Below are 26,298 nucleotides of genomic sequence, written 5' to 3'. Positions count from 1 at the left end.
AACTCTAAAGGAACCCAAAGTAATATGCTGCAACTCAAGAGGCACTCCCAATTCCCCACTGCAATTTTACAGGATCCCTAGGCTGGAACAAGGAAAGGGGCCACCACACCAAATGATGAAGGGCCTCTCTGTCCAAAGCTGAAGTGGATTCCCCAGGCACAACTAGAGAAGTATTCACCAGGATATTACACCTAGACAGAAGACTTTCTGCCTCCAATGGAGACAAGCTCCCTGAAGGAAGTCGAGTGGAAGCCCTCACAACTAGAGAGCAGCAATCCCATGAATAGGAGTGATGAACCCATACTGCCAAAAGCCTAGAGGACCTCCACAATGGAGACACACACACCCCAACCAGAGAGGACACAGCCTCACCCCTCAAGAGGAGCCCTCCACAACTTTAGAGGAGCCCACTGGACATCACACGCAGAGAGAATACCCTCTTCTGCTAATACAGACGAACTTCACACCACAAGCAGAAAGAAGCTTGCACACCACCAGTAGAAAGACTCGAAACCCCCCCAACTACTGAGTTGACTGCGACCACAATGATAGAGTAGTTCCTTGTCAAAACTATTGAGCAGCCGCCTGTCACTGCAACAAGACAGGAGCCACCCTGCACATCCCTGCTAGAGAACAGTTGCCCCAAGAGAACTCAACAGGAGGCCCCACCACAAGTCGCCAGAAACCCTGAGTACCAACCTAGCTTGAGAAGAACCCTGACATCCACACCATGACTCCAATAGAATCCTGCATCGGGTGTTGCAAAAGCAGAGGAACACTGATTTCTCGCTGCACCTGGAGAGGAGCTCTGAGTCCCCTCGACAACTCTCCAGTAAACCCTGTGTTTCCAGGAACAACTAGAGAACTCTGAGATTCTGCTGCAACTCAAGAGAAGTCTCGACTCCCATGCTGCAATTCAAGAGGAAACACAGGTCCCCCACCTAAACTCAAGAGGAGTCCTGACTTCCCTGTTGCCACTCGAGAGGTATCCTCAGATCCTCATCTCAAGAGGAACCGCGAGCTTCCAGCCACAAGGTGAAAGGACAACTAGTTACCCCACAACTCGAGATAAGTAAGGCCTGACTCCCCTGCAGTGGCTCGAATGGAACCCCGAGTTTCCCCTCACAACACGAAGAGAGGTCTGACTCCCCTGCGGCAACTCAAGAAAAATCCTGAGTTCCACTCTGCAACTCGACAGGAGGCCTGACACCCCTTTTACAACTCGAGAGGAAATCAGAGTCCCATGCCTCAATGCGAGAAGAGTCCTGACTCCCCTGTTGCAGCTTGAGAGGAACCCCAAGATCCCTGTCGCAACTGGGGAGGAACCCCGAGGTTCCCGCCTCAGCTCAAGATGACACCCGATTCACCTACAGTGACTTGAGAGGAATCGTGACTTTCCCCTTGCAACTCGAAAGTAAGCCTGACTCCCCTGAGAGAACTCGCAAGGTTCCCTGAGATCCCCATCACAACTTGAGAGGAACCTTGAGATAGCCATCACAACTCAAGAGGAACTCCGAGTTTTACCGCCCCCCCCCCCCAATCCAAATTGAGGCCCGATTCCCCTGCAGTGACTCGTGATGAATCGTGAGTTCCCCACGCAACTCAAAAGGTGGTTTGACTCCCTTTTTCAACCCAAGGTCTTGCCCAAGATACCCATCACAACTCGAGAAGAACACCATGTTCTCTACATCATCTCGAGATGAGGGCCGATTCCCCTGCTTCCACTCGAGAGGAATCCTGACTTCCCCCTCGAATCTCAAGAAGAGGCCTGTCTCACTAATTGCAACTCGAGGGAATTACTGAGTTCCCAGTCACAACTCGACAGAAACACCGAGTTTCCTGCCACAACTCGAGAAGACCCCAGAGATCCCCACCTCAATTCAAGTTGTTGCCGGATTCCCCTGCAGTGACTAGAGAGCAACCCTGAGTTCTCTGTCCCAACTCTACACAGGACCCAAGGCCCTGATGCAACTGTAGAGGTTTCCCAAGAGGAACCTGCCCCACCGCAATTGGAGAAGAGCCCCCTACTGTGACAAGAGACGAGGCCTCATGCCACAACTAAGCAGGAGCCCTCCCCCCAACAACTTCCACCACAAATAGACAGTAGCTTCCTGCATTTCACAACCAGAAAAACTTCCCCTTCTCATTACAATAGTAGAGGGTTCACCCACCTCCCAATTTGAGAAGAGGTCTCTACCTCATCTAGAGAGGAGCCAACTACCACAATTAAAGAGGAGTTCCCATGCCACAGCTATAGTTCAGTTCAGTTCAGTTCAGTCGCTCAGTCGTGTCCGACTCTTTGCAACCCCATGAATTGCCGCACGCCAGGCCTCCCTGTCCATCACCAACTCCCGAAGTTCACCCAGACTCACGTCCATCGAGTCAGTAATGCCATCCTGCCATCTCATCCTCTGTCGTCCCCTTCTCCTCCTGCCCCCAATCCCTCCCAGCACCAGAGTCTTTTCCAATGAGTCAACTCTTCGCATGAGGTGGCCAAAGTACTGGAGTTTCAGCTTCAGCATCATTCCTTCCAGAGAAATCCCAGGGCCGATCTCCTTTAGAATGGACTGGTTGGATCTCCTTGCAGTCCAAGGGACTCTCAAGAGTCTTCTCCAACATCACAGTTCAAAACCATCAATTCTTCAGCGCTCAGCCCTCTTCACAGTCCAACTCTTACATCCATACATGACCACAGGAAAAACCATAGCCTTGACTAGATGGACCTTTGTCGGCAAAGTAATGTCTCTGCTTTTGAATATGCTATCTAGGTTGGTCATAACTTTCCTTCCAAGGAGTAAGTGTCTTTTAATTTCATGGCTGCAATCACCATCTGCAGTTGTTTTTGGAGGTCCCCCCCCCAAAAAAAAAGTCTGACACTGTTTCCACTGTTTCCCCATCTATTTCCCATGAAGTGATGGGACCAGATGCCATGATCTTCGTTTTCTGAATGTTGAGCGTTAAGCCAACTTTTTCACTCTCCTCTTTCACTTTCATCAAGAGGCGTTTTAGTTCCTCTTCACTTTCTGCCATAGGGTGGTGTCATCTGCATATCTAAGGTTATTGATATTTCTCCTGGCAATCTTGATTCCAGCTTGTGCTTCTTCCAGTCCAGCATTCCTCATAATGCACTCTGCATATAAGTTAAATAAGCAGGGTGACAATATACAGACTTGATGTACTCCTTTCCCTATTTTGAACGAGTCTGTTGTTCCATGTCCAGTTCTAACTGTTGCTTCCTGACCTGCATACAAATTCCTCAAGAGGCAGATAAGGTGGTCTGGTATTCCCATCTCTTTCAGAATTTTCCACAGTTTATTGTGATCCACACAGTGAAAGGCTTTTTGGCATAGTCAATAAAACAGAAATAGATGTTTTTCTGGAACTCTCTTCCTTTTTCCATGATCCAGCAGATGTTGGCAATTTGATCTCTGGTTCCTCTGCCTTTTCTAAAATCAGCTTGAACATCAGGTTCACATATTGCTAAAGCCTGGCTTGGAGAATTTTGAGCATTACTTTACTAGCGTGTGACATGAGCGCAATTGTGTGGTAGTTTGAGCAATCTGTGGCATTGCCTTTCTTTGGGATTAGAATGAAAACTGACCTTTTCCAGTCCTGTGGCCACTGCTGAGTTTTCCACATTTGCTGGCATATTGAGTGCAGCACTTTCACAGCATCATCTTTCAGGATTTGGAATAGCTCAACTGGAATTCCATCACCTCCACTAGTTTTGTTCATAGTGATGCTTTCTAAGGCCCACTTGACTTCACATTCCAGGATGTCTGGCTCTAGGTGAGTGATCACACCATCGTGATTATCTAGGTCATGATAGAGATGACTGCAAATGACAACTAGAGATGAGCCGACCCCAGCAAATAAAGGGCAGACCACCACTGAAATTAGAATGGAGCCCATGCCCCATCTAGAGAGAAGCCTACCACACATTGCACTTATACAGGGACCACTTGCACTTTGTTACAAGAGGATTTGCCCCACTGAAACTCAAGAGGACTCTCCACCACAACTCTAAAGGAACCCCGAGTCATATTCTGTACCTCAACAGGAAATGAGGCCTGATAGCCCTTTTACAACACAAAAGCAAATTGGAGATCCATGACTCAATGTGAGAGGAGTCCTGACTCCCCCGTTGCTACCCCACAGGGACTCCAAGATCCCCGTGGCAACTGGAGAGGAACACCAAGTTTCCCACCTCAACTTGAGATCAGGCCCGATTCCCCGGCAGAGACTCCAGAGGAATCCCAAGTGCCTCCAGGCAACTAGAAAAGAGGCCTGACTCTCCTAAGGCAACTCGAGAGGTTCTCTGAGATCCCCATTGCAACTCGAGAAAACCCCCGAGATCTCCATCGCAACTTGAGAGGAACCCCAAGTTTCCCCTTGCAACTCAAAAGGAAGTCTGACTCCACTCAGGCAACTCAAGAGGTTCCCTCAGATCCCTGTTGCAACTTGAGAGGAACCCTGAGATGGTCGTCACAACTGGAGAAGAACCCCGAGTTACTGCCTCAACTTGAGATGAGGCCAGATTCACCTACAGGACTCAAAAAGAATCTTGAGTTCCCTCCAAAACACGAAAGGAGGCCTGACCTCCCTGAGGCTACTCGAGAGATTCCCTGAGATCCTTGTCACAACTCGAGAGGAACCCCGAGTTTCTGCTACAACTTGAGAGGAGGCCCAACTCCCCTGCTGCAACTCGAGAGGAAACATGACTTCCCCACCTCAACTCGAGAGGAATCCTGACTCCTCTGTTGCCACTCGAAAGCTATCCACAGATCCCAATCGCAACTCGAGAGGAACCCCGTGTTTCCCATCGCAAGTCAAAAGGACACCGAGTTCCCCCTCAACTCGAGATAAGGCCTGACTCCCCTGCAGCAACTCAGATGGAACACCAAGATCCCCATGGCAACTGGAGAGGAACACCGTGTTTCCCACCTCAACTTGAGATGAGGCCTGATTCCGTGGCAGCGACTCCAGAGGAATCCAAGTTCCCCCAGGCAACTTGAAAGCAGGCCTTACTCCTCTGAGGCAACTTGAGAGGTTCCCTGAGATTCCCTGTCACAACTCAAACACCAAAATCCCCATCACAACTCGAGTGGAGTCCCGAGTTTCCCACCTCAACACGAGAGGAGTCCCAATAAACCCTGCAGCGACTTGAGAGGAATCCCTAGTTCCCCCTCGCTACTTGAAAGGATACTTCACTCCCTTTTGGCAAGTCAAAAGGTTCCAGGAGAACCCATTGCAACTCAAGAGAAACCCCGAGTTTCCAGCCGCAATGGGAGAAGAACCCCGTGTTCCCCCACCTCATCTTGAGATGAGGCCCAAATGCCCTGCTTTGACTCAAGAGGTATCCCTAGTTCCCCATCACAACTCGAGGCAACCCTGAGGTTCCCGTCACAACTTGAAAGAAACCCCGACCCACCTCAATCGATAGGAGGCCTGACACCCCTTTTACACCTCGAGAAGTAACCGGATTTCCATGTTGTAATGCGAGAAGAGGCCTGACTCCCCTTTCCTACTCAAGAGGAATCCCGATGTCCCTATTGCGCCTAGAGAGAAACCCGAAGATCCTGATTGCAACTTGAGAGGAACCGCGAGTTTCTGTTGCATCTTGAGAGGAGGCCCAATTCCCCTGGTGCAACTTAAGAGGAGCCACGAGTTCCCCACCTCAACTCGACAGGAGTCCTGACTCCCCTGTTGCCACTTGAGAGGAATCCCAAGATAGCCATCAAAACTCGAGAGGAACCCCCTGTTTCCTGCTGCAAGTTGCAAGAACACTGAGTTCCACCTCAACTGGACATAAGATCTGATTCCCTGCAGTGACTTGAATCAGTTCTGTTCAGTTCAGTCGCTCAGTAGTGTCCGACTGTTTGTGACCCCATGAATTGCAGCATGCCAGGCCTCCCTGTCCATCACCAACTCCTGGAGTTCACTCAAACTCATGTCCATCGAGTCAGTGATGCCATCCAGCCATCTAATCCTCTGTCGTCCCCTTCTCCTCCTGCCCCCAATTCCTCCCAGCATCACAGTCTTTTCCAATGAGTCAACACTTCACGTGAGGTGGCCAAAGTATTGGAGTTTCACCTTGATAAAGAACTGATGATAATCAGTCCTTCCAATGAACACCCAGGACTGATCTTCAGAATAGACTGACTGGGCCTCCTTGCAGTCCAAGGGACTCTCAAGAGTCTTCTCCAACACCACAGTTCAAAAGCATCAATTCTTCGGCGCTCAGCCCTCTTCACAGTCCAACTCTCAAATCCATACATGACCACAGGAAAAACCATAGCCTTGACTAGACGGACCTTTGTTGGCAAAATAATATCTCTGCCTTTGAATATGTTATCTAGGTTGGTCACAACTTTCCTTCCAAGGAGTAAGTGTCTTTTAATTTAATGGCTGCAATCACCATCTGCAGTGATTTTGGAGCCACCCCCCCCCCCCAAAAAAAAAAAAAAGTCTGACACTGTTTCCCCATCTATTTCCCATGAAGTGATGGGACCAAATGCCATGATCTTCGTTTTCTGAATATTGAACTTTAAGCCAAATTTCTCACTCTCCTTTTTCACTGTCATCAAGAGGCTTTTTAGTTCCTCTTCACTTTCTGCCATAAGGATGGTGTCATCTGCATATCTGAGGTTATTGATATTTGTCCTGGCAATCTTGATTCCAGCTTGTGCTTCTTCCAGCCCAATGTTTCTCATGACGTACTCTGCATAAAAGTTAAATAAGCAGGGTGGCAATATACAGCCGTGACGTACTCCTTTTCCTATTCAGAACCAGTCTGTTGTTCCATGTCCAGTTCTAACTGTTGCTTCCTGACCTGCATATAGGTTTCTCAAAAGGCAGGTCAGGTGGTTTGGTATTCTTATCTTTTTTGGAATTTTCCACAGTTCATTGTGATCCACACAGTCAATGCTGTGAATGTGCTACACTCAATATGCCAGCAAATTTGGAAACCTCAGCAGTGGCCACAGGATTGGAAAAGGTCAGTTTTCATTCCAATCACAAATAAAAGCAATGCCAAGGAATGCTCAAACTACTGCACAATTGCACTCATCTCACACGCTAGTAAAGTAATGCTCAAAATTCTCCAAGCCAGACTTCAGCAGTACATGAACTGTGAACTTCCAGATGTTCAAGCTGATTTTAGAAAAGGCAGAGGAACCAGAGATCAAATTGCCAACATCCACTGGATCATGGAAAAAGGAAAAGAGTTCCAGAAAAACATCTATTTCTGCTTTATTGACTATGCCAAAGCCTTTGACTGTGTGGATCACAATAAACTGTGGAAAATTCTGAAAGAGATGGGCATTGTGAGAAGCATCAGAGGGCAGACACACAAACCATAATCACAGAAAACTAGTAAGTCTAATCACACGGACACAGCCTTGTCTAACTCAATGAAACTAATCCATGCAATGTGGGGCCACCCAAGATGGGCAGGTCAAGGTGGAGAAGTCTGACAGAATGTGGTTCACTGGAGAAGGGAATGGCAAACTACTTAAGTATTCTTGCCTTGAGAACCCCATGAACAGTATGAAAAGGCAAAATGATAGGATACTGAGAGAGGAACTCCCCAGGTCAGTAGGTGCCCAATATGCTCCTGGAGATCAGAGGAGAAATAACTCCAGAAAGAATGAAGGGATGGAGCCAAAGCAAAAACAATACCCAGTTGTGATGTGACTGGTGATAGAAGCAAGGTCTGATGCTGTAAAGAGCAATATTGCCTTGGAACCTGGAATGTTAGGTCTATGAATTAAGGCAAATTGGAAGTGACTTGAATGGAACTCCAAAATTCCACTCAAAACACATAGAATGAATGACTCACCTGTTGCAACTAGAGAAAAAAAGCTAGTTCCCCGCCTCAACTCGAAAGGAAGCTTGGCAATGCTTTTACAACTCAAGAGGAAACCACAGTTCCATGCCTCAACGTGAGAGGAGGCCTGACTCCCCTGTTGCAATTCGAGAGGAACCCTGATTTCACCACTACAACTAGATAGAAACCCCGAGTTTCCCACCACAACTCGAGAAGAACCCTGAGTTCCCACATCTCAACTCAAGATGTGGCCTGGTTACCCTGCAGTAACTCTACAGCAACCCCGAGTTTCCCGTCCTAACTCGACACAAGCCCCAAGACCCTAATGCAACTGCAGAGGATACTCAAGAGGAGCCTACCCCACCACAATTCCAGAGGAGCCCTTTACTGCAAACAGAGAGGAAGCCTCATACCACAACTTAGCAGGAGGCCCGCCCTGCCACAAATAACCAGTAGCTTCCTGCACTTTGCAACTAGAAAAATTGCCCCGTCTCATTACAACCATAGAGGAGTCACCCACCTCCCGATTTGAGAAGAGCACTCTACCACATCTAGAGAGAAGCCCAACTGCCACAGTTAAAGAAGAGTTGCCCTGCCACAACTAGCGAGGTGGCTGCAAACGACAACTAGAGATAAGCTCACCCACAGCAAATAAAGAGCAGACCCCCACTGCAATGAGAGTGGAGCCCATGCTGCAACTAGTGAGTAGCCTCCCACACATTGCATTTAGACAGGGACCAGCTTTCACATGGCTACTACAGAGGATCTGCCACACTGTAGCTCAAGAGGTGTCTCCAGGACAACTTTAAAGGAACCCCGAGTCATATGCTGCAACTCAAGAGGCACCTCGAGTTCCCCACTGCAATTTCACAGGATTCCTAGCCTGTAATAAGAAAAGGGGTCACTGGAACAAATGACGGAGGGGATCTCTGGCCAAAACTGAAGTGGATTCCCCAGGCACAACTCGAGAGGTGTCCCCCAGGATATCACATCTAGAGAGAAGACCTTCTGCCTCTGATGGAGATGAACTCCCTTAAGGAGGTCGAGTGGAGACCCTCACAACTAGAGAGCAGTGATCCCACGAATATAAGTAAGGAACCCATAACACCAAAAGCAGAGAGGACCTCCCCTACTGAGACATGAACACCCCAACCAGAGAAGACACAGCCTCTCCCCTTGAGAGGAGCCTTCCACCACAACTTGAAAGAAGCCCGCTGGACATTGCATGCCAAGAGGATCCCCTCTTCTTCTAATACAGACGAACCTCACACCACAAGGAGAAAGGAGTTTGCACACCACCACTAGAGAGAATTGAAACCACTGCTACTACAGAGTTTGCCCCAGCCATAACATTAGTGTAGTCTAATGTCAAAAGTAGTGAGCAGCCACCCAACATTGCAACAAGACAGGAGACACCCTGCATATCATTGCTAGAGATAAGTCGCCCTAAGACAACTCAACAGGTGGACCCACTGCAGTCGAGAGAAACCCTGAGTACCCCCCAACTCGAGAGGAACCCTGAGTTCACTGTCATGACTCGAAAGTAACCCTGAGTCTCATGCCACACCTTGAGAACAACACTGAGTTCCTGCTGCAACTCAAGAGGAGCTCTGAGTCCCCTGATGCAACTCAAAAGGAATGCTGGTTTCCCCTCCTAAATTCAAGAGGATTCCCTTCTCTCATGTTGCAACTCAAGAGGAAACCCAAATCCCCATCTCAACTCGAAAGGAGGCCTGACCTATCTCCCCTGTTGCAAGTCAAGAGGAATCCCGAGTTCCCTGCTGCAACTTGAGAGGAGGCCTAACTCCCCTGCTGCAACTTGAAAGGAGCCTGAGTCCCCTTGCAACTCAAGAAGAGTCCTGACTCCCATGTTGCAACTCGAGAGGAAACCCGAGTTCTCAGACTGAACTTGAGAGGAGGCCTGATCTAATTCCCCTGTTGCAACTCGAAAGGAACCCTGAGATCTGCATGACAACTCTAGAGGAACCCCAATTTTCCCAACACAACTCGAGAGAAACACCAAGTTCCCCCCCTCAACTTCAGATGATGCCCGACTCCCCTGTTGCAACTCCAGAGGGAACCCGGGTTCCCTACTGTAACTCAAGAGGAGGCCCAACTCCCCTGTTTCATCTTGAGAGGTAACCCGGGTTCTCTGCTATAACTCAAGAGGAGACCTGATTCTCCTGCAGCAACTCCAGAGGATCACTGAGTTCCCCACCACAACTAAAGGCAAGCCCCGATCCACTGATACACCTCCATACGTTTTACAAGAGGAGCCTACCCCACCACAATTCAAGAGGAGCACTCTACTGCAACAAGAGAGGAAGCCCCATAGCACATCTAAAGAGGAGCCCCCCCACCACAACCAGACTAGCCTCATGCACATCACAACTAGAAAAAGCGCCCCTGCTCATCACAAGCAGAGACAAATTTCACCACTCACAGAAGCCACCCTTCATATCCCTGCTAGAGACGAGTCGGCCCAAGACAACTCGGAGGAGGCCACACCACAAGTAGAGAGGAAACTTGAGTACCCCCAAAACTCGAGAAGAACACCAAGTTCCCATCCTCAGCTAGAGTGGAACCTTGAGTACTGCACTGAACCTCGAGAGGAACCCCTTGTCTCCCACCACAACTCGAGAGGAGCCCTGAGTTCCCCACTACAACTCAGGAGGAGGTCCAATTCCCATGCTGCAATTTGAGAGGAATCTCGAATTCACCACTGCAACTACAGAAGAGGCCCAACTCCCCTATTGCAACTCGAGAGGAAAACCGATTTTCCCGCCTCCACTAGAGAGGAGGCTTGACATACCTCAACTAGTAGATGAGGCCACTCGAGATGAATCCTGGGATCCCCATCACAACTCGAGAGGAAATCCAAGTTTCCCACCACAACTCGAGAAGAACCCCGAATTCCCCACCTCATCTGGAGATGAGGCCCGATTCCCCTCCTGGGACTCGAGATAAGGCCCAAGCTGCCTCAGGGAACTCCAGAGGATTCCCAAGAGTAGCCAACCTCGCCACAATTCAAGAGTAGCAATCTATCATAATAAGAGAGAAAGTCCATACCACAACTAAAGAGGAGGCACCCCCTTCCACAACTAGAAAGTAGCTTTCTGCACATTGCAACTAGAAAAAGTGCTACTTTTCATCACAAACACTGAGGAATCACCCTGCTAACAATTTGAGAAGAGCATCTACCACAACTAGACAGGAGGCCAACTACCACAGCTAAAGAGGAGCCCCCGTGCCACAACTAGAGAGGAGACTGAAAAAAAACAAGTAATGAGGAGACGAGCCACCACAAATAAAGAGTGGACCCTCCTTGCAATCAGAGTGGAGCCCCATGCTGAAATTAGAGAGTAGCCCCCTGCACATTGCAATTAGACAAGGGCAAGCCTGCACATCATTACTGGAGAGGATCTGCCCACTGAAGTTCAAGAGGAGGCTCCACCACAACGCTAAAGGAACCCGGAGTCAGCTGGTGCAACTCAAGAGGCACCAGAAGTTCCCGGCTGCAATTTAACAGGAGCCCTAGGCTGTAACAAAAAAAGAGGACACTGGACAAAAGGAAGGAGGCTCTCGCTGGCCATAACTGAAGTGGATTTCCCCTGGAAAAGTAGAGTGGAGACACCCAAGATATCCACCTAGAGAGAAGCCCTTCTGCCACAAATAGAAATGAGCTCCCTGAAGTAATTCAAGAGGAGTCCCTAACAACTAGAGAGACATAATCCCACTAATATTAGTGAGGGACCCCTAGCACCAAAATTATAGAGGACATCCTTCCTGGAGCCACCTGCACCCCAACCAGGAAGGACACAGTTCCGAACCTCGAGAGGAGCCCTCCACCACAACTAAAAAGAGGGAGAGGGTGGGGAGATTTGGGAGAATAGCATTGAAACATGTATAATATCATGTATGAAACGAGTCGCCAGTCTAGGTTCGATGCACGGTACTGGATGCTTGGGGCTGGTGCACTGGGACAACCCAGAGGGAGGGTAGGGGAGGGAGGAGGGTGGAGGGTTCATGATGGGGAACGCAAATATACCTGTGGCAGATTCATTTCGATATTTGGCAAAACTAATACAATATTGTAAAGTTTAAAAATAAAATAAAATTAAAAAAAAAAAAAAAAGGAGCCCGCTGGACATCACACATCAAGAGGTGCCCCTCTGCTGCTAATAGTGATGATAAGTAGACAGGAGCTTGCACACCACCACTATAGAAATTTGAACCCACCACAACTACAGAGTTGATCCTGACAATTATAGAGAAGTCCCATTCTAAAATTAGTGAATAGCCACTTATCACAACAAGACAGGAGCCACCTGCACATCTCTCTTAGAGACAAATCGCCCCAAGACAATTCGAGAGGATGCCCCACTGCAAGTTGAGAGAAACCCTGAGTATGCCCACAACTCTAAAGGAACACGAGTACCCCACCACGGCTCGAGTGGAACCCTGAGTCATGTGCTGCCACTCAAGAGGAACACTGAGTTCCCACTGCAACTAGAGAGGAGCTCTGAGTCCCCTGCTGCAAGGCAAGAAGAACCCCGGGTTCCCTGTTGCAACTCTAGATGAGCCCTAAGCCCCAGATACAACTCCAGAGGATTCCCAAGAGGAGCCTGCCCCACCACGATTCAAGAGGAGCACTCTACCACCACAAGAGAGGAAGCCCCATACCACAGATAATAGTAGCCCACCCCTGTTGCCACAACTATAGAGTAACCTTCTTCATATCAAATATAGCAAAAGCACCCCATCTCATCACAACCAGAGAGGTGTTACCCCACTCACAATATGAGAAGAGCACTGTACCGCAACAAGAGAGGAGCCCAACTACCTCAACTAAAGATGAGCCCCGCCCCTACCCCACCACAACTAGAAAGTAGTCTGCAAACAACAACTAGAGAGGAGCCATCCGTCCATAAATAGAGTGGACCCTCACTGCAATTAGAGTAGAGATCTATGCTGCAACTAGAGAGTAGCCTCCTGCACATGGCAACTAGACAGGGGCAAGCCTGCACATCACTACTAGAGAGGACCTGTTCCACTGCAACTCGAAAGGAGGCCTGACTCCCCTGGTGCAACTCAAGAGGAACACCGAGTTCCCCCACAGAACTCGAGTGGAGCCCCCACTCCCCAGTTGTAACTCAAGAGGAAGCCGTAGTTCCCTGCCTCAACTGGAGATGGGGCTTGGCTCCCCTGTTGCAACTTGAGAGGAACCCCGAGATCCCCACTGCAACTTGGCAGGAACCGTTTCCTGCTGCAACTTGAGAACCCTGAGTTCCCCACCTCAACTCGAGTGAGGACCAATTCACCTGAAGCGACTCAAGAGGAGCCCCGAGTTCATCACTGCACTAGAGATGAGCCCCAAGCCCCCTGATGCAACTCCAGAGGATTTACAAGAGGAGCCAACCCCATCACAATTTGAGAGGCACACTCTACCACAAAAAGAGAGGAAGCTGCATACCATAACTAAAGAGTAGACATTCCCCCACCCCCCACCGCCGCCACAACTAGAGAGTAGCCTCTGGCACATTGGAAATAGAAAAAGCACCCATTGTCATAATAAACAGAGAGGAGTCACCACCCTCACAATTTGAGAAGAGCATCCTACTACATTTGGAGAGGAGCCCAGATACCACAATTAAAGAGGAGTCCCTGTGCCACAACTAGAGAGAAGTCTGGAATAAAAGGAATGAGGAGACAATCCACCACAAATAAAGAGTGGACCCTCACTGCAATTAGAACAGAACCCCCATGCAGCTACTAGAGAGTAGCCTTCTGCAGATTGCAACCTCACAAGTACCAGCCTGCACATTGCTAGTAGAGAGGCTCTGCCACACTGCAGCACAAGAGGAGGCTCCAACAGAACTCTAAAGGAAACCTAAGTCACCTGCTTCAACTCAAGAGGCACTCCAAGTCCCCGCTGCAATTTGACAGGAACCCTAAGCTGTAACAAGAAAGGGGGCCCCTGGACAAAATGACAGAGAGGCTCCCCAGCCAAAAATAAACTAGATTTCCCCAAAACAACTAGAGTGGAGTCCCTAAGGATATCGCACCTAGAAAGACTCCATTCTGCCACAAATAGAGATGAGCTCCCTGAAGTAAGTTGAGTAGAGTCCCTCACAACTAGAGAGAAGCAATCCCAGTAATATTAGTGATGAAACCCTCAAAACCAGAGAAGGACATCCCCATGGAGCCACCCACACCCAAACCAGAGAGGATAAAGCCCCACACCTCGAGAGGAGCCCTCCACCACAACTCAAGATGAGACCACTGGATATCACATCGAGAGGAGCCCCTCTGCTGCTAATAGAGAGGAAGTTCACACCAAAAGTAGAGAGGAGCTTACACACCACAACTAGAAAGAATCGAATCCACCACAATTACACAGTTGACCCCGACACAACGATAGAGAAGTTCCATGCCAAAACTAGTGGGTAGCCACCTGACATTGCAATAAGACAGGAGCCACCCTACACATCACTTGTAGAGACGAGTCAACCCAAGACAACTTGAGAGGAGGCCCCACCACAAGTTGATAGGAACCCTGGGTACCCCCCAACCCGAGTGTAACCCTGAATTCCCCACCACGGCTCAAGTGGAACCAAATCATGCACTGCCACTTGAAGGAGCTCTGAGTTCCCTGCTGCAACTACAGAGGAACCTCTCGAGTTCCTCCTTGAAACTAGAGAAGAGGTCCGAATCCACTGTTGCAACTCGAGATGAAACCTGAGTTCCCCACCTCAACTCAAGAGGAGGCCTGACTTCCCTGTTACAATATGAGAAGAAAGAAAGCTGAGCTCCCTGCCGCCACCGCTCAACTCGAGAGGAGACCTGACTCCCCTGTTGCAACTCGAGATGAACCCTGAGATCCCCGCCTTAACTCAAGATGAGGCCTGATTCCCCTACAGCAACTCGAGAGGTACACCGAGTTACTCTTTGCACCTCAAGACAAGACACAAGCCCCCTGAAGCAACTCCAGAGGAGTCCCTAGAGGAGCCTACCCCACCACAATCCGAGAGGAGCACTCTACCACAAAAAGAGAGGAAGCCCCACAACACAACTAAATAGGAGGCCCCCATGCCACAACTAGAAAGTAACTTCCTGCACATCACAAATAGAAAAAGAGCCCCTTCTCATCACAACCATAGAGGAGTCACCCCCCTCACAATTTGAGAAGATCACTATACCACAACTAGAGAGAAGCCCACCTAACAGAAGTAAAGAGGAGCCCCGCTCCCTCCCTGGAAAAACTGGAACAGAATCTACAAATGACTAGAGAAGAGCTGACCCACCACAAATAAAGTGTGGACCCTCACTGCAATATGACTGCAGCCCCACACCAAAAATAGAGTGTAGCCTTCTGCACATTGAAACTAGACAGGGTCCAACATGCACATTGCAATTAGAGAGGATCAGCCCCACTGCAGCTTGAGAAGAGACTCCAGTGTCACCTGCTGCCTCTCAAGTGTCACCCCTAGTTCCCAGCTGCAATTTGACAGGAGCCCTAGACTGTATCCAGGAGAGGGGCCATTGGCAAAAATGACAGAGGAGCTCTCCAGCCAAAACTGAAGCAGATTCCCCCGGCACAACTAGAGTGGTGCCCCCCAGGATATCACACCTAGAGAGAAGCCCTTTTGAGAAAAATAGAGACGAGCTCCCAGAAGTAAGTAGAGTGGAGTCCCTTACAACTAGATAGCAGCAATACCACTGTTATTAGTGAGGAACCCCTAGCACCAAAACGAAGAGAGGACCCCTCACTTGGAGCCACCCACACCCCAACCAGAGAGGACACGGCCTTTCACCTCGAGAGGAGCCCTCCACCACAACTCAAGAGGAGCCAGCTGGACATCACACATGAGAAGAGCCCATCTGCTGCTAATAGAGATGAACCTTACACCACAAGTGGAGAAGAGCTTGCACACCACAACTGGAGAGTAACGAACCCACCACAACTACAGAGTTGACCCCGACAACAATGATAAAGAAATCCCATGCCAAAGTTAGTGAATAGCCATCCAACATCCAATAGCCATGTTGTTGCAACATTCTGTCTTGCAACAAGACAGAAGCCACCATGCAAATCCCTGCTAGACATAAGTCAACCCAAGAAAACTCGAGAGGAGGCCCCACTGCAAGTCAAGGGGAACCCTGTGTACCCTCCCCGTGCCCCACCCCCTCCCCGCAAGTCAAAAGGAACCTCGAGTTCCCTGCCTTGGCTCGAATGAAACCCTGAGACCCCTGATGCAACTCAAGAGGAACCCCCAGTTGCCTGCCACAACTCTAAAGGAACTTGAGAGGCGGCCTAACTCCCGTGTTGCGACTCGAGAGGAAAAACGAGATCACCATCGCAATTCAAGAGGAACCTTGAGTTCCCCGTAGCAACTCTAGAGAAGGTCCGACTTCCTTTGCAACTTGAAGGAACACCAAGGTCCTCGAGGCAACTCAAGAGGAACTCGAATTTCCCACTGGAACTTGAGAAGAAATCCGAGTTCAGTGCCGCAAATCTAGAGGAGGCCTGATTCCCCTGCAATGACTCAAGACGAATGCCGATGTCCCCATCGCAACTCAAGATGTGTCCCAAGCCCTTGATGTAATTCCAGAGGATTACCAATAGGAGCCTACCCCAGCACAATTAGAGAGTAGCACTCTTCCACAACACGTGAAGAAGCCCCATACCACAACTATAGAGGAGCTCCCCGCTGCCACAAATAGAGAGTAGCGTCTTGCACATCACAACTAGAAAAAGCACCCCTGCTCATCACAGCCAGAGAGGAATCTCCTTCCTCACAATTGGAGAAGAGCACTCTACCACAACTAGAGAGGAGACCAACTACCACAAGTAAAGATGAGCCCCCCCTTTCACAACTAAAAAGGAGTCTGCTAATGACAACTACAGAGAATAAACTCCGCCATAAATAAACAGTGGGCCCTCACTGCAATTAGAGTGGATCCTCCTGCCACAACTAGAAAGTAGCCTCCTGCATGTTGCAACTAGACAGGGGCAAGCCTGCATATCATTTCTGGAGAGGATCTGCCCACTGCAGCTCACAGGGAGGCTCCACCTCAACTGTAAAAGAACCCTGAATCCCCTGCTGCAACTCAAGAGGCACCCTGAGTTCCCCGCTGCAATTTGACAGGAGTCCTAGGCTGTAACCAGAAAATGGCCCACTGGCCAAAATGATGGAGGGGCTCTGGCCAAAACTGAAGCAGATATCCCCAGCACAACTACAGTGGAGTACCCCAGGATATCACACCTGGATTGAAGCCCTTCTGCCACAAATAGAGACGAGCTCCCTGAAGTATGCCGAGTGGAGTACCTCACAGCTAGAGGCAAGCAATCCCATTAATAGTAAGAAAACCCTAGCACCAAAGTTAGAAAGGATATCCCCTGTGGAGACACACACACACACTTACCAGAGAGGACAAAGCTCCACACCTCAAGAGGAGCCCTCCACCTAAACATGAGAGGAACCCACTGGACATCATATATATAGAGAAACACCTAGTCTGCTAATAGAGACAAATCTCACACAACAAGTAGAGAGGAGCTTGCTCGCCACAACTTGAGAAAATTGAACCCACAACTACAGAGTTGACTCCGATTACACGATAGAGAAATCTCATACCAAAATTAGTGAGTAACCACCAGACATTGAAACAAGACAGGAGCCATTCTGCACATCCCTGATTGTGATGAGTAACCCAAAGAGAACTCAAGAGGAGTCCCTAAGGCAAGTCAAGAGAAACATTGAGTACTCCCCAACTTGATAGGAACCCCAAATTCCCTGCCACGGCTCGAGGGGATCCCTGAGACATGCACTGCAACTCGAGAGGTACACTCAGTTCAGCTTCTACTTGACAGAAACTCTAAGACCCTGCTTCAACTCAAGAGGAACCCTGAATTTCCTTACATAACTCAAGAGGAACTCTGAGTTCCCTGCTGAAACTGGAGAGGAGGCACAACTTCCCTGTCACAACTGGAGAGGAACCCCAAATTCCCCCTTCCAACTTGATAGGAGGCCCAACTCCCCTGTGACAATTCGAGAGGAAACCTGTGTTCCCCGCATCAGCTCAAGAGAATGCCTGAGTCCCCTGTTGCAACTCGAGAAGAACACAGAAATCCCCTTTGCAACTCAAGAGGCACATCTAGTTCCCTGCCACAGCTCAAATGGAACCCTGAGTCCTGCAGTGCAACCCGAGAGGAACACTGAGTTCCCCCTGCAACTCGAGGGGACCTCTGAGTCCACTGCTACAACTCAAGAGGACCCCCGAGTTTCCTGCTGCAACTCAAGATGAACCCCAAGTTCCCCCCACAACTCAAGATGAACCCCAAGTTCCCCCCACAACTCAAGATAAACCCCAAGTTCCCCCCACAACTCTAGTAGAACCAAAAGTTCCCTGTTGCAACTCAAGAGGAAGCCTGACTCCCTTCTTGCAACTCGGGATGAACCCCGAGATCCCTTTGCAACATGAAATGAACACTGAGTTCCTAATACAACTCGAGATGAGGCCACATTCCCAGCAGCAACTCAAGAGGAACACCGGGTTCCCCATCGCAACTCGAGACAACCCCCAAGTTCACTGATGCAACTCCAGAGGATTCCAAAGAAGAACCTACCCAAGCACAATTTGAGAGGAGTTCTCTAATGCAACAAGAGAAGAAGCCCCATACCACAACTAAAGAGGAGCCACCCCCCACCCTGCAACAACTACACATCGGGCTCCTGCACATCGGATCTAGAAAAAGCGTCCTTTCTCATCACAAAAAGAGAGGAGTCACCCCCATCACAATTTGAAAAGAGCATGCTACCACAACTAGAGAGTATCACAACTACCACAACTAAAGAGGAGCCCCTCTGTCAGAACCAGAGAAGAGTCTGCAAACGGCAAATAGAGAGGAGCCAACCCGCCACAAGTAAAGAGTGGACCCTCAGTGAAGTTAGACTGAAGTGCCATATTACAACTAGAGAGGAGGCTCCCTCACATTACAATAGACAGGGTCCAAACTACATATCTCTACTAGAGAGGATCTGACCCATTGCAGCTCGAGAGGAGGTTTCATTACAACTCTAAAGGAATCCCAAGGCACCTGCTGCAACTCAAGAGGCACCCTGAGTTCCCTGCTACAATTTGACAGGAGCCCTAGGCTGTAACAAGAAAAGGAGCCACTGGCCAAAATGATGAAGTGGCTCCCAGGCAAACTGAAGTGGATTCCACCAGCATAACTAGAGTGGAATCCCCTGGGATAACACACCTAGAGAGAAGTCCTTCTGCTGCAAATAGAGATGAGCTCCCTGAAGTAAGTCGAATGGAATTCCTCACAACTAGACAGAAGCCCCAAGACAACTCGGGAGGAGGCCCCACCTCAAGTTAAGAGGAACATTGAGTATTCCCACAAATCAAGAGGAACCCCAAATTCCCCGCCATGGCTCGAGTGGAACCCTGAATCCTGTGCTGCAACTTGAAAGAAACACTGAGCTCCCACTGCAACTCAAGAGGAGCTCTGAGTCCCTTGCTGCAAATACATATGAAACCTGAGTTCCCCAGCTCAACTCGAGATGAAGCCCAACTCCCATGTTGCAAATTGAAAAGAAACCCGAGTTCCACACCACAACTTGAGAGGAGGCCTGACTCCCCTGTTGCAACTCGAGAGGAACCCTGAGATTCCTGCTGAACCTTGAGACGAACCCCAAGTTTATGCCAAAATTCAAGAAGAAACCCGAGGTCCCAACCTCAACTAGAGATGAGGGCTGATTCCCCTGCAGCGACTGGAGAGGAATCCTGAGTTCCCCATCACAACTCAAGACAAGCCACAAGCCCTCTTACAACAACTCCAGAGGATTCCCAAGAATAACTTGCCCAGGCACAATTTGAGAGGAGCTCTCTACAGCAACAAGAGAGGAAGGCCCAATGCCACAACTAAAGAGGAAGCCCCCTCTGGCACAACTAAAGAGTAACCTCCTGCACATCACAAATAGAGAAAGAGCCCCTTCTCAGCACAACCAGAGAGTACTCAATCCTCCCACAATTTGAGAAGAACACTCTAACACAACTAGAGAGGAGCCCAACTACCAGAACTAAAGAGGAGCCCCCTTGCTACAAAGAGAGAAGTCTGAATATGACAACTAGAGAGGAACTGACACATCACAACTAAGAGTGGAAACTCACTCTAATTAAAGTGGAGCCCCATACCGCAACTAGAGAGACGACTCACACAAATTGCAATTAGATATGAGCCAGCTTCGACATCGCTACTAGAGAGGATCTGCCCCACTGCAGCTCGAGAGGAGGCTCCAATACAATTCTAAAAGATTCCCGAGTCACCTGTTACAACTCAAGAAACACTCCGAGTTTCCCACTGCAATTTGCAAGAGCCCTAGACTGTAACAAGAAAAGGGGTCACAGGCTAAAATGACAAGGGGTTCCCCAACCAAAACTGAAGCAGATCCCCATGGAACAACTGGAGTGGAGCTCCCCAGGATATCACACCATAGAGAAGCCCTTCTGCCGCAAGTAGAGAGAGCTCACTGAAGTAAGTCGAGTGGAGTCCCTCACAAGAGAGAAGCAATCCCACTGCTGTTAGTGAGGAATCCCTAGCGCCAAATGTGGAGAGGACTCCATGCCCCCATGGAGTCACCCACACCACACCAAAGCCGACAAAGCCCTGCTTGAGAGTAGCCCTCCACCACAACTCTAGAGGAGCCCGCTGGACATCACACGTAGAGAGGAGCCATTCTGCTGCTAACAGAGACGAATCTAACACCACAGGTAGAGAGGAGTTTGCACTCCACCACTGGAGAGTTGAACCCGCCACAACTACAGCTTACCCCAACCAAAACAATAGGGAAGTCCCATGCCAAAACTAGTGAGTTGCCATCCAACATTGAAACAAGACAAGAACCATACTGCACATCCTTACTAGAGATGAGTTGCTGAAAGACAACTCTAGAAGAGGCCCCACTGTAAGTCAAGAGGAATCCCGAGTTCTCCACCACGAATCAAATGAAACCCTGAGTCTGGCACTGCAACTTGAGAGGAACATGAGTTGCCGCTGCAACACAAGAGGTACTCTGAGTCACCTCTTTTAACTTGAGAGGAACGCTGAGTTCTCCAAAGCAACTCAAGAGGAGGCCCAACTCCCCTGCTGAAAGTCAAGAGGAACCCTAAGTGCCCCCTCGCAACTCGAGTGGAGGCTTGACTCCTCTGTTGCAACTCAAGAGGAACCCCTAGCTTCCCAGCACAACTTGAGAAAAACACCGAGTTCCCCACCTCACCTCCACATGAGGCCTGAATCACCAGCAGCGACTCGAGAGGAGCAGGGAGTAACATGTAATTCGAGACCACCCACAAGCTGCCTGATGCAACTCCAGAGGATTGCCAAGAGGAGCCTGCTGCTGCTAAGTCACTTCAGTCATGTCCAACTCTGTGCGACCCCATGGACTGCCGCCTACCAGGCTCCTTCGTCCCTGGGATTCTCCAGGCAAGAACACTGGAGTGGGTTGCCATTTCCTTCTCCAATGCATGAAAGTGAAAGTGAAGTCGAACAGTCGTGTCCGACTCTTAGCGACCCCATGGACCACAGCCTACCAGGCTCCTCCATCCATGGGATTTTCCAGGCAAGAGTACTGGAGTGGGGTTCCATTGCCTTCTCCAAGAGGAGCCTCAGATCAGATCAAATCAGTCTCTCAGTCGTGTCCGACTGTTTGCGACCCCATGAATCGCAGCACGCCAGGCCTCCCTGTCCATCACCAACTCCCGGAGTTCACTCAGACTAACGTCCATCGAGTCAGTGATGCCATCCAGCCATCTCATCCTCTGTTGTCCCCTTCTCCTCCTGCCCCCAATCCCTCCCAGCATCAGGGTCTTTTCCAATGAATCAACTCTTCCCGTGAGGTGGGCAAAGTACTGGAGTTTCAGCTTTAGCATCATTCCTTCCAAAGAAATCCCAGGGCTGATCTCCTTCAGAATGGACTGGTTGGATCTCCTTGCAGTCCAAGGGACTCTCAAGAGTCTTCTCCAACACCACAGCTCAAAAGCATCAATTCTTCGGCGCTCAGCTTTCTTCACAGTCCAACTCTCACATCCATACATGACCACAGGAAAAACCATAGCCTTGACTAGACGGACCTTTGTTGGCAAAGTAATGTCTCTGCTTTTCAATATGCTATCTAGCTTGGTCATAACTTTCCTTCCAAGGAGTAAGCGTCTTTTAATTTCATGGCTGCAGTCACCATCTGTAGTGATTTTGGAGCCCAGAAAAATAAAGTCTGACACTGTTTCCACTGTTTCCCCATCTATTTCCCATGAAGTGATGGGACCAGATGCCATGATCTTCGTTTTCTGAATGTTGAGCTTTAAGCCAACTTTTTCACTCTCCACTTTCACTTTCATCAAGAGGCTTTTTAGTTCCTCTTCACTTTCTGCCATAAGGGTGGTGTTATCTGCATACCTGAGGTTATTGATATTTGTCCCGGCAATCTTGATTCCAGCTTGTGTTTCTTCCAGCCCAATGTTTCTCATGACGTACTCTGCATATAAGTTAAATAAGCAGGGTGACAATATACAGCCTTGATGTACTCCTTTTCCTATTTGGAACTAATGTGTTGTTCCATGTCCAGTTCTAATTGTTGCTTCCTGACCTGCATATAGGTTTCTCAAGAGGCAGGTCAGGTGCTCTGGTATTCCCATCTCTTTCAGAATTTTCCATAGTTTATTGTGATCCACACAGTAAAAGGCTTTGACATAGTCAATAAAACAGAAATAGATGTTTTTCTGGAACTCTCTTGCATTTTCAGTGATCCAGCAGATGTTGGTAATTTGATCTCTGGTTCCTCTACCTTTTCTAAAACCAGCTTGAACATCTGGAAGTTCACAGTTCATGTATTGCTGAAGCCTGGCTTGGAGAATTTTCAGCATTACTTTACTAGTGTGTGAGATGAGTGCAATTGTGTGGTAGTTTGAGCATTCTTTGGCATTGCCTTTCTTTGGGATTGGAATGAAAACTGACCTTTTCCAGTCCTGTGGCCACTGCTGAGTTTTCCACATTTGCTGGCATATTGAGTGCAGCACTTTCACAGCATCATCTTTCAGGATTTGGAATAGCTCCACTGGAATTCCACCATCTCCACTAGCTTTGTTCGTAGTGATGCTTTCTAAGGCCCACTTGACTTCACATTCCAGGATGTCTGGCTCTAGGTCAGTGATCACACCATCATGATTATCTGGGTCTTGAAGATCTTTTTTGTACAGTTCTTCTGTGTATTCTTGCCATCTCTTCTTAATATCTTCTGCTTCTGTTAGGTCCATACCATTTCTGTCCTTTATTGAGCCCATGTTTGCATGAAATGTTTCCTTGGTATCTCTGATTTTCTTGAAGAGATCTCTAGTCTTTCCCATTCTGTTGTTTTCCTCTATTTCTTTGCACTGATCGCTGAGGAAGGCTTTCTTATCTCTTCTTGCTATTCTTTGAAACTGCATTCAGATGCTTGTATCTTTCCTTTTCTCCTTTGCTTTTCACCTCTCTTCTTTTCTCAGCCATTTATGAGGCCTCCCCAGACAGCCATTTTGCTTTTTTGCATTTCTTTTCCATGGGGATGGTCTTGATCCCTGTCTCCTGTACAATGTCATGAACCTCTGTCCATAGTTTATCACGCACTCTATCTATATCTAGACCCTTAAATCTATTTCTCACTTCCACTGTATAATCAAAAGGGATTTGATTTAGGTCATACTGAATGGTCTAGTGGTTTTCCCTACTTTCTTCAATTTATGTCTGAATTTGGCAATAAGGAGCTTATGATCTGAGCCACAGTCAGCTCCTGGTCTTGTTTTTGTTGAGTGTATAAAGCTTCTCCATATTTGGATGCAAAGAATATCATCAATCTGATTTTGGTGTTGACCATCTGGTGATGGTCCATGTGTAGAGTCTTCTCTTGTGTTGTTGGAAGAGGGTGTTTGCTATGACCAATGCATTCTCTTGGCAAAACTCTATTAGCCTTTGCCTTGCTTCATTCCATATTCCAAGGCCAAATTTGCCTGTTACTCCAGGTGTTTCTTGACTTCCTACTTTTGCATTGCAGTCCCCTATAATGAAAAGGACATCTTTTGGGGGTGTTAATTCTAAAAGGTCTTGTAGGTCTTCATAGAACCATTCAACTTCAGCTTCTTTAGCATTACTGGTTGAGTCATAGACTTGGATTACTGTGATATTGAATGGTGTGCCTTGGAAATGAACACAGATGATTCTGTCATTTTTGAGATTGCATCCAAGTACTGCATTATGGACTCTTGTTGACCATGATGGCTACTCCATTTCTTCTAAGGGATTCCTGTCCATAGTAGTAGATATAACGGTTGTCTGAGTTAAATTCACCCATTCTAGTCCATTTTAGTTCACTGATTCCTAGAATGTCGACATTCACTCTTGGCGTCTCCTGTTTGACCACTTCCAATTTGCCTTGATTCATGGACCTGACATTCCAGGTTCCTATGCAATATTGCTCTTTATAGCATTGGACCTTTCTTCTATCACCAGTCACATCTACAACTGGGTATTGTCTTTGCTTTGGCTCCATCCCTTCATTCTTTCTGGAGTTATTTCTCCACTGATCTCCAGTAGCATATTGGGCACCTACTGACCTGTGGAGTTCCTCTTTCAGTATCCTATCATTTTGCCTTTTCATACTGTTCATGGGGTTCTCAAGGCAAGAATACTGAAGTGGTTTGCCATTCCTTTCTCCAGTGGACCACATTGTGTCAGACCTCTCTACCATGCCCACCCATCTTGGGTGGCCCCACAGCGCATGGCTTAGATTCATTGATTTAGACAAAGCTGTGGTCCTAGTGTGATTAGATTGACTAGTTTTCTGTGATTATGGTTTCAGTGTGTCTGCCCTCTGATGCCTTTTTGCAACACCTACCGTCTTACTTGGGTTTCTCTTATCTTGGATGTGCATTATCTCTTCAAGGCTGCTCCAACAAAGCTCAGCCGCTGCTACTTACCTTGGACGAGGTGTATCACCTCACCGCCGCCCCCTCCCCCCCGACCTTGAACATGGAATAGCTCCTCTAGGCCCTCTGGCACCTGTGCAGTCACTTCTCCTCAGGCGTGGGGCAGATCCTCCTGGCCGCTGCCCCTGGCCTCAGGCGGGGATAGCTCCTCTTGGTTGCTCCTGTGCTGTCGCAGCCTGGCACTCTCAGCCACCACCCCTGATCTCGGGTGCAGCATAGCTCCTCTTGACTGCCGCCCCTGACCTTGGACGCGGGGTAGCTCCTCTCGGCTGCTGCCCCTGACCTCAGACATGAGGTAGCTCCTCTCGGCCACCACCCTTCGGGCATGGGGTCCTCCTGGCTTCTGCCCCTGACCTCGGACATGGGGTAGTTCCCCTCAGCCACACTCTGTGCGTCATTGCAGCCGCCCATGCTCTGTGCACCGTTGCAGCTGCCCGTGCTCTGCAACTAGAGAGGGGCCAGCCTAAACATCACAACTACAGAGGATATGCCCCCACGGCAGCTCAGAAGGAGACTCCAACACAACCCTAGAGGAACTCCGAGTCAACTGTTGCAACTCAAGAGGCACCCCAAGGTACACACTGAAATTTGACAGGATCCTTAGGCTGTATCAAGGAAAGGGGCCATTGGCCAAAATGACAGGGCATACCTGGCCAAAACTGAGGCAGATTACCCCAGCACAACTAGAGTAGAATCCCCCAGGATATCAAAAATAGAGAGAAGACCTTATGCCTCAAATGGATACGAGCTCCCTAAAGAAAGTTGATTGGAGGCCCTCACAGCTAGAGTGAAGCAATCCCACTTATATTAATGAGGAACCACTAGCTCAAAAAGTAGAAAGGACCTCCTCTGTGGAGGCACCCACACCACAACCAGAAAGGAAACAGCCCCGCACCTCGAGAGGAACCCTCCAACACAACTTGAGAGGAGCCCTCTGGACATCACACATAGACAGGAGCCCCTCTGCTGCTAACACAGACGAACCTCATACCACAAGTAGATAGGAGCTTGCACACCAAGACTGGAAAGAATTGAACCCACCACAAGTTTAGAGTTGACCCCGACAACCATAATCAGATCAGATCAGATCAGTCTCTCAGTCGTGTCTGACTGTTTGCGACCCCATGAATCACAGCACGCCAGGCCTCCCTGTCCATCACCAACTCCCGGAGTTCACTCAGACTCACGTCCATCGAGTCAGTGATGCCATCCAGCCATCTCATCCTCTGTTGTCCCCTTCTCCTCCTGCCCCCAATCCCTCCCAGCATCAGGGTCTTTTCCAATGAATCAACTCTTCGCATGAGGTGGCCAAAGTACTGGAGTTTCAGCTTTAGCATCATTCCTTCCAAAGAAATCCCAGGGCTGATCTCCTTCAGAATGGACTGGTTGGATCTCCTTGCAGTCCAAGGGACTCTCAAGAGTCTTCTCCAACACCACACTTCAAAAGC

This window comes from Bos indicus x Bos taurus, chromosome 26, assembly GCF_003369695.1.
Source record: "Bos indicus x Bos taurus breed Angus x Brahman F1 hybrid chromosome 26, Bos_hybrid_MaternalHap_v2.0, whole genome shotgun sequence".
NCBI classification, from domain to species: Eukaryota; Metazoa; Chordata; class Mammalia; order Artiodactyla; family Bovidae; genus Bos; species Bos indicus x Bos taurus.
The sequence above is the reverse complement of the archived record's forward strand: the minus strand, read 5'-3'. Positions refer to the sequence as shown.